At 37.6% G+C, this 8772-nt stretch overlaps 1 long non-coding RNA gene across 1 annotated transcript; it reads left to right on the top strand.

Moving 5' to 3' along the window:
* Window positions 1-4372: 4372 nt before the first annotated feature.
* On the top strand, window positions 4373-6939 carry LOC127127137 (uncharacterized). The gene is made up of 2 exons (XR_007805242.1): window positions 4373-4533; window positions 5304-6939. It is a non-coding gene; the product is annotated as an uncharacterized LOC127127137 (long non-coding RNA).
* The last annotated feature ends 1833 nt before the right edge of the window (window positions 6940-8772 follow it).

Here is an 8772-nt window from a genome sequence, read left to right as displayed (position 1 = left end):
TAGATTCAAGGTGTGTTGGAGGTTAAGTTTCCCTGCAAGAAACCCATATACCCTCACGAGGTGAGTACTAAGACTTCTGAATATGCTCAGATTCACGGGTCATGAGGCGAAAGCATCGTCGACACAAAATACTTGTGGGCCAACAACACTTTCGGGATGACCTCCTCTAAGTGAAGTTTCCTTCAACCTCAAAAGCCAAGGATTTTCTAAAGGCCCTCGTGCCAACCAAACTCCAAAAAGAATCTACTCCAAGCGGGGTCTTCGTACCTCCCCTTCAAGACAACTACGTCCGACGGGTCAATACGAACAACCCTCATATCTTAGGTGAACTCTCTAAGCCTGTGTATTGCGCTTCTCGCTCTATACTACCTATCCCACAAGATCACAGCAGGATTATATATAATAGGAATATATAACAGGAATGGATAAATAAAGCAAGTAATAACAAAGATAAACATCCAAGGAAAAGGATACATACAAGCTAGGCTTGACTCGCTTATGGGAGCTCTATAGTGTCCCCAGCAAAGTCGTCAGCTGAAGCGCCGTGAAAAATACAGAGTCGCCATCGGATTTTATTTATTCCAAAGGAAAGGGAAAATAGCGATAAAACCCCAAATGAGAGAAATGGTCACGCAACCAAGAGCGGATTCGGAAGTCGGTTATGCAAGGGGAAGGTATTTGCACCCCTCACATCCATGGTACTCCATGGGAACCACTTACTCGTATCAAATGCGTATGGATGTTTATTTATTTGTATGTTTCTTGCTATCAGGAATGAGAGGAGAGAATGAGATGGGAGAGAAAATATGTTTTAATTTAGTGTGCTCGCCAAGGATTTGGGCCCTCGTGCCTACGTATCCCCATACGTGCAATAGGGAAATCAGAGCTTTGTAGTTTGGCTCAAAAATGGCGTATTTGTTTGGTTGTTTTTACTGAACAGTATTGACGTTCACGTGCTACTGTTCACTTGCTTGTATACTCTGTCATGGGAGCAGAAAGTATTTGCTTGTTTGCGGTAAAGTGGATACGCTTGGTTCGCACTCTAGCAGTTAAACATTACTTGCTCGCACATGGAGGCTTAAGCTTCATTCACGGTAGAACGGAATTAACACGTCCTTATTGAAAGGTTTTGAATAGTGCACTAAGGCGAAAGATGATTTGATTTGTTGGGGTCGATTTTATGCATGGAGATAAGCATTAGACCCTTGGCTAGATACAGTCAACGGTCCAATAACTCGGGAGTTGAGAGGGCAATGTTGTCCTAACCACTCTTTTTCATCCAAAAAAGAGATTTGATTATGAAAAGAATTTGGCAAGTTTAATCGTTAGAACTTAGAGGGAGACAAGTGTTTAACCCTTGACTAAGTACAATCAACGATCAAAGTACTTGGGAATCGAGAGGACAATGGAGTCCTAACTATTCTTTTTCTTCCTCATAGCGCCTAGATTTAATCTTGTTTGAATCATTAGATATATTAAGAGGGAAAGTCAAGTGTCGGGTCCTCAGGCTAGGTACGACCGACAACCAAATTACTTGAATATTGTGTACAAACACGTACACCCCATTTGCATTCCAATTTGTTATAAAAATGGTTTTGAAAAAGGAACTTGACGTTGAATCAAGTGTTTGAATTTATTATAAAAATAGTGAGTGAAGAATGGAGGAGAGATATGATAAGGTTGAGAAGAGAATGGAGAAAAGATGTAAATGATGGATCTTGGAGTGGATGGAGAATGCTTGACGTTGGATCAAACATTCACGTTGAAATGGTGTGAGTTTTATTCAGAAAAACAACTTGACATTGGATCAAGTTTCTTTTAATTCTTTTGAAAATGCCGTGTTTATCGTTTTGTGTTTTATCTTTGATTATTAACGTGCATAGTAAACTAGCTAGAAAGAAATAAATCTAAGCTATTACATGACTAAGGGAGGGGGAACATTTAACCCACAATGGGGGAAACCCACACAATACAACAGAAAGACATGCAAGGAAACTACACCTTACAAATTATTGAATAAAAATAAAAGGAATAACTTGGAGGATATTTGGATCTCTCATTCACATGTCACCATAAAAAAACAACGAGTGGTTAGTATGCATTAATAAAATGGAATTAAAATGTCAATTCAAGTGAATGAGATGGTATGATAATAGAATGATGTGATATGGTGATCATGGTGAACAAACATATATCAAATTAAATTGAAAAGGAATTTTCAATTTATCCATTAGTCACAAACAAAATGTAACCAAGTCATAATGACATTAATCGTGTATATGAAAATTAACATGGAAAATCAAATGAAATTCTAAACATATCATATTAATTGAAATAAAACCACAAAGAATCATGGATCAACACAAACCAAAATTAATATGGAATTATCTATTTAATTTAGTTGAAAGGTGAATTAACAAAGTAATTAAAATCTATACATGTTAATCCTAAATCATGTACATAATGAGAAGTAATCATCTCTTATTATTTCTAAGCACAATGACAAAACAATTAGCATGAAAATGGTAAAAACAATAAAGCAATATTATGAAAACGAAAAAAAGAGTAAGCAAGAAAATGTCAAAAAATAAAAATATGCACACACAATGGCCAGGGGGTTGGATTCTGGAATATGGTGCAGGAACCAATTCCAGGCGCATGGGCTTAAAGGCCAGAGGCCCATTGGAATACAGCCACAGTACGGGGGTGTAGCAAGGAAACAAGGTGATGGCCACGAAATCCATGCTAAGGCCCAACCTGTTGGGCTCATAAGCACTTGGCCATGAGCAGCAAAAACTCACACATGAAAAAATGAATCAGCACATCTAACACGTGGAATATCCTGATTGGATGACGGCACGGAATTGAAAATAAGGGATACGCGCCAGATTTGTTCATAACTCCAGTTTATGCTTCCGTCGCCCTCGTCGTGGACCGCCGCGCCGAAAATCGCTTCCGGCGGCGGTGGTTACCAGAAATCGAATTCAAGTTCACCACTAACTTCGCCTTCACTTCCCGAGTCCAAATACCTCATTAATTCCTCACGATTTTAAGCCTAGGTCTCTAAACGGATCGAAGACTATCAAGAAACCTAGAGGTTCATAATCAAGTTAAATGACGACTATGCCTAGGGGTGTGCAAAATAACCAATAACCATGAACCAAATTCTTATCCAAATTGATCCAAACTTTAAAACCCAATCCAAAATTATATTTTGAAATTGGTGATCCATTTATCAAATTAAAAAAAACCGGTAACCATTATTACAAACCGGTTCAAGTAAACGGTTACCATTTTTCAATAATCATTTCAAATCAACCAAAAACACAAATTTCAGAATCCCTAAGTCTCAAAAATCCAAACTTTTTTCATTTTTTTTTCTCTTCATCATTCTTCAAATTCCAAACTCATCAAAACCTGCATCGTATTGTAAATGGTATTGAAAGTTGTGATATTTGCTTTCATGTTGGTGTTCTTTAACAATGTTCAAGTCAAATTCTGTGAGTAGTAAATTTGTAATTTTGTAATTGTGTGTTGTATTATGAAGTTATTTTTTTCCATTTTCTTAGCTTTAATTGGTTGTGAATTGTTTCTATTGATTTCTGTTTTTAAAGATTTGTATAGAAAATATAGTATTAGTATACAATTTGTTTTTCAATGTTTTTTTCCTGTATATTTGGATATTTGCAAAGAAAACAAACTGAAAACAAGTTGGCAATTTCGTCCCTATTTATTTGTGAGTTTGAAAAAAGTCAACGAAAATTTTATCATTTTAATTTCTCCTTACAACTAGTCAGTTATTTTTATGACGTGGCAATTACTTTACTTTTTTATTATTGTAAAATTAAATGTGACATTGTTGATCATTATCCTCTTAAATAAAATTGAGAAGCTGCAAAAAACTACTGTCAATAAAACCGTATCGTATAATTTTTTAAACCTGATTTATTTTTATAATTTTTTTAAATTGTTTTTTTTATAAAATTGTTTTTTTTTATAAAACTGTTTTTTTAAAGAAAATGAAAAACTGGTTTGAAAAATATCGATTTAAAATTCTTTTTTTAAAATTGATTTTTTTTTCTATCTTATAGATAATTACTTAATTTTGATTTTTCAGATTGAAATTTAAAAATAGTGATTGATTTCAAGAGCGATTGGATAGAGTTAATAAGTTGTTGGAATAAAAATTAAATTTGAGGGAAATTTGGTTTTAAAATTGATCCAAACAAAAATTAATTTTTTTAGTACAAACCGGTTATTAACCAAACCGATCCAAACATAAACCGATTTTAAAAATATAAATCGGTTTTATCAAAGTGGTTTTAAAAACCAAACTGATCCATATATTTGGTTCAATTTGGTTATGGTTTTGAACCATGCACACCCCTAACTATGCCGTGATTCAGTCTCAAACCTCAGGGTTATTGGCGCTCGATCTCCTATCAACCTACTGGTGATAAGAAAAGAATAAACGGTGAAGTTCAGAATTCCTACCGGAGTTTTTTGACAGTGACGACGGCGACGAAGTTTCAGGTACGTATGGTGCTTCCTTCGCTTCTGCTCGAATCTTATACTTCCTCCCCTTTCTTCTTATCGTTTTTACACTTTTCTGCGCACACTTGAGAGGTTGTTGTGAGGTAGACGACAGATGCCACTTGATCGGAGATGAGGATGAGCGTTGAGCTGAGAGAGTGAAGGTGAACACTGATCGGTAATGGTGAAGCAAGCTTCGTTCAATGGAATGTGATTGAAGTTTGAGTTCAGAGAGAGTGACGATTCTGGAGATTGTTGATGGTGGAGAGCTTGAGGGGATTGAAGGTTGTGAGATTCTAGCCTTGAAATAGTGAGAGGAGAAGTGAATTTATAGAGTATAGGTTTGGATCAGAGGGAGGGTTGGAGTTAGGCTTGGAGTTGGTTAGATTAAACTCACTGAGTTGATCACCAACTTAGTTAGTTATTGGATACTTACTCAGTTAGTTATGTGATTGTAATCTGGTTAGTGATGAATGTCGAAAGAAAAAATTCGTGAAGGACTGGTTTAATGAATCTATAAGGGAGTGACTTGGCAGTAGGGCTCAAACTCGGTTAGTCGGTTAGTTTCACTAAGTTGAGGCTGGTTTGGATCTAATCTTATTAATTAATTAACTGAACGTTAGTTAGGTTCATGGTTTTTTGGTTTACCTTCATTGTATGTATGGCTTATTTGTGACGATAGTGAACTTGATTTCACGGCTAAGTCTGTCGTGACGGTTTCGGTTATAACATGCTCTGCCATTAACTCAAGTCTGTCGAAAATTATGCAGGTGTGTGGTGAAAAGACGAAGAACCCCGTTGATCAGTTGGGTGCATGTAGCGGCGGCGTTCAAGTGATTCTCTTCCTTTCACAGAAACAGGTGAAGACCTCTCGAACATCATAGAACTAGGATCATAGAGCCCTCTCTGGTTCTGCTCAGGATGATTCCTTCCCAGAAAATTCAGTTGCTCCTCTTGTGCCACAAGCCTCTATTGTTATTCATGGATTTCTGAGACGTTGAATCCAGCTGAATGACCCAGTTGGTGGTTTGATGGATTTCTAGCTAACTGTCTCGTTTCATTGGTTGGCCACGACCTACCGAAATGCCTTTCTCCATCCAGCCCCAGCTGCTGACTAAGAGCCATAGATAACTGCTGAGCTTGCACCTGCTCTTGCTGAAAACGAACATGTTATTCTGATGATAATATATTTCCATGGCTTGCTTGCAACAAGAGATCTAACAAATCAACATGCCTTCCTTGCACAGCACTAAGGGCCGTATTGTTTGGATAAACTACTCTGTCGATGGATCAAGGTACCCTGAAGAACGTGAATTCTGCTGCAAGTCATACAGATACCTCCTCAATTGCACCTGGTCTAACAAGTTATCTCTAGAAGGATTAAGTTTAGATTGTCCATGCATTAAGTGTTCAGGAACATCTCGATGCGTTAACTGAGCTTGAGACTGTTGTTGGAGCTGAAGTGTCAATTGTTGGTGAAGTAAAGTTTTTCTCAAATACTGACTTTGAATTGGCAAGAACACCTGATTTGGATGAAATCCACCTATACAGGGACACCGCTGATAGCCACTTTGTAGCAACTGAAATATTATGCCGCCACTCATGCTCACACTGCCAACAGCTAGTGACCAGTACAAATTTAGCTGGCTCTTGAGACGGATGAGTCCAAATAGCTACCCTCTCATGGAAATTTTCTATCAATAATGCACGGGGGATAACAGACAGGGGACTATTTAATAAACTGGATGGGATCACGAGGAGAATCTGATATGACATCGAATACTGCACATTCAGTTGGCCTCTCTGGGATCACAATATGCACATGAATCCAAAATGATGGACTTAGAATTGAGCTTGGATCACTGATGCAAGCTTCAGAAGCATAAGATATGGCATTCATTATTCCACACCAAGCAACGACACTGAAATAGCGACAAATCTGAGGAAAATCCATCTTGTGAAGTAAATAGACGCCTGGCTATTCAAGGCAAATTTGAAAAACGGTGGCGGGGGTTTTCGGGAATGAGTATTGTTATTGCTCTTGCTGTCAGGAGCTTGCTTTTGTATCTTTAGCAATGCCGTTTTGATGCGTTTTATTTGGTAAATCTTTCAGGCTGCGTCTTGGGCCCGTGTTCTGCTATAAAGCGCTACATTTTGCTGCTGGATTTTGTATCGACTTTAACCACGTTTGGAATCCTGGAGGTGAATTCGATGGCTTGTGTTTGGGACGCCATAACTGGTGTGTTACTTCACGTTTCAGCTTATGGCTCATTTATATATACTTTGTTTATTTAACCATGTACATGAAAGAAAAGAAATGGATAATAGAATTGGTCCACATTTCATGTACTGCATTTGGATTGCTGCAGCTTTTGGCTCATGTAACTTGTAGCTACGTTTTACTCATTGTCTATTTGTTTATGTGGGTGTTAACAATGGGTTTAAAATTACTTGGCTTGTGAAAAAGAAAAGATGAACGCATACGAATTTTTTGGGTTCATGGAGATGGAATTGTAACAACGGATTTTTGGTTCATGGATAATTTGGATGATTAAAATTGGGTAATGGATTTAATAAATGGGAAATAGATAATGGTTGGAATTGGATACTTGGGTTTTAAAATGTGTTCATAATATGGATATTGAAAATAAAAATGGGCATTGGATTTGATTTGAAATGGGCCTAACAAGAAAGAATGTAGAACGGGCTTATCGAAAATGAAGTGATTAATTTTCCCAAAATCGATTCGACTTTACTTTCAAAGATCAAATCTAATCTCAAGATTAATTTAAACTTCAAGAACTAATTTGAAGTTGAAATCAGCACGGAGTTAGAACTAATCGGAACAATTGTTATGACACGATGACGAAATGATGACTGCATATGCAACAGATTGGTGAACCCAACTGACGCGACTCGTAAATCGAATTGGACCAGGGTTGAAATGAATGACTATAGGACATAAGAACCCTACAATTAGGGACCAAATGGCTAACCAAGAACGGTGATGGACCAAGAATCAAATGAGATTTAAAACCACAGGGCCACCTGACTGACAAAATACTTGGCTGACCCTAACGATCAAGGCATGATCAGGTCTGATCGAATGATTCAAAACCAAATGATTTACCAAGCAAACGGAATTAATCATCAGTGGCACACGCTAAGGGATTAGATTTCGACTTATTGATCTACCTCAAATCACAGATAAATCCCAATATCCACCAGGTGTCAGTACAAGGCCATGAGTCCAAGTCACTTATCCTCTCGTGTTGGAGCATGCAAATGGGATGCTTTGTGATATGCAAATGATTATGGTTAGTGACCTAGATGAACTTTGTGAGAGGTAGGGTGAATTTTGGGGTATGACAACTGGGGTGAGTGGTTTATGATTAAAGATAGGTAATGGATCGTGAAAGGTGTGAATGGTTCCCTAAGGCGGACGAAGGAATAATTAGGAGTATGCTCATCAAGGACTCACATCCTCATGCCTACGTATTCTCATCGTGCAATGAGAAAATCAGATCATTCGTAGCTCGTGGAACCACGAGAAAAAAGGAGAGATAAGGAAGTGATGAATAGTATAACTTGCACCAACAGAATGGTAACAGGTGAACCCACAAAGGAGAGTGAACTTTGAACCAAAGAGTAAACATGCGTCTTAGCCAAAAAAAAAGGAATTAAATGTTTGGGTACGATCCAAACAACTCTTGGTTCACAGGGTAGACTGTCGTTATATCGTCCTAAAAGGGTATATATGGGGCCCAAAAGAAAGTACAGTTGGGTACAAGGAAAAGTATATCACTTGTTGGGGAACAAATAGTTCGAGATCAAAAAAGAATGGTATCTTGGATCCATGAAGGAATAGACTCTGAACCGAAGAGTAAATATGCGTCTTATCCAAAAAAGGATGAATTAAATGTCTGGGTACGAGCCAAATAACTCTTGGTTCACAAGGTAGACTGTTGTTATATCATTCTAAAAGGATGTACATGGAGTCCAAGGATAAGTGATATTGATCTCAAAAAGATAGTATTGATTGATGAATGGAGAATGAAGTGTATGATTGATGAATATGGTAGAAATAAATAAGGTAGCTCACGGAGAATCTGCATTCTCCTTCCTATGTATTCTCACCGTGCAATGAGAAAATTAGAGCTTTCGTAGTTCAACCCACTAGGGCTTACAGCAAGATGATTGAGGCAAAAGAAGCGATTGATTGATAATAGAATACGAAGA

The sequence above is a fragment of the Lathyrus oleraceus genome, chromosome 3 (assembly GCF_024323335.1).
Source record: "Lathyrus oleraceus cultivar Zhongwan6 chromosome 3, CAAS_Psat_ZW6_1.0, whole genome shotgun sequence".
NCBI classification, from domain to species: domain Eukaryota; kingdom Viridiplantae; phylum Streptophyta; class Magnoliopsida; order Fabales; family Fabaceae; genus Lathyrus; species Lathyrus oleraceus.
The sequence above is the reverse complement of the archived record's forward strand: the minus strand, read 5'-3'. Positions and strand labels throughout refer to the sequence as shown.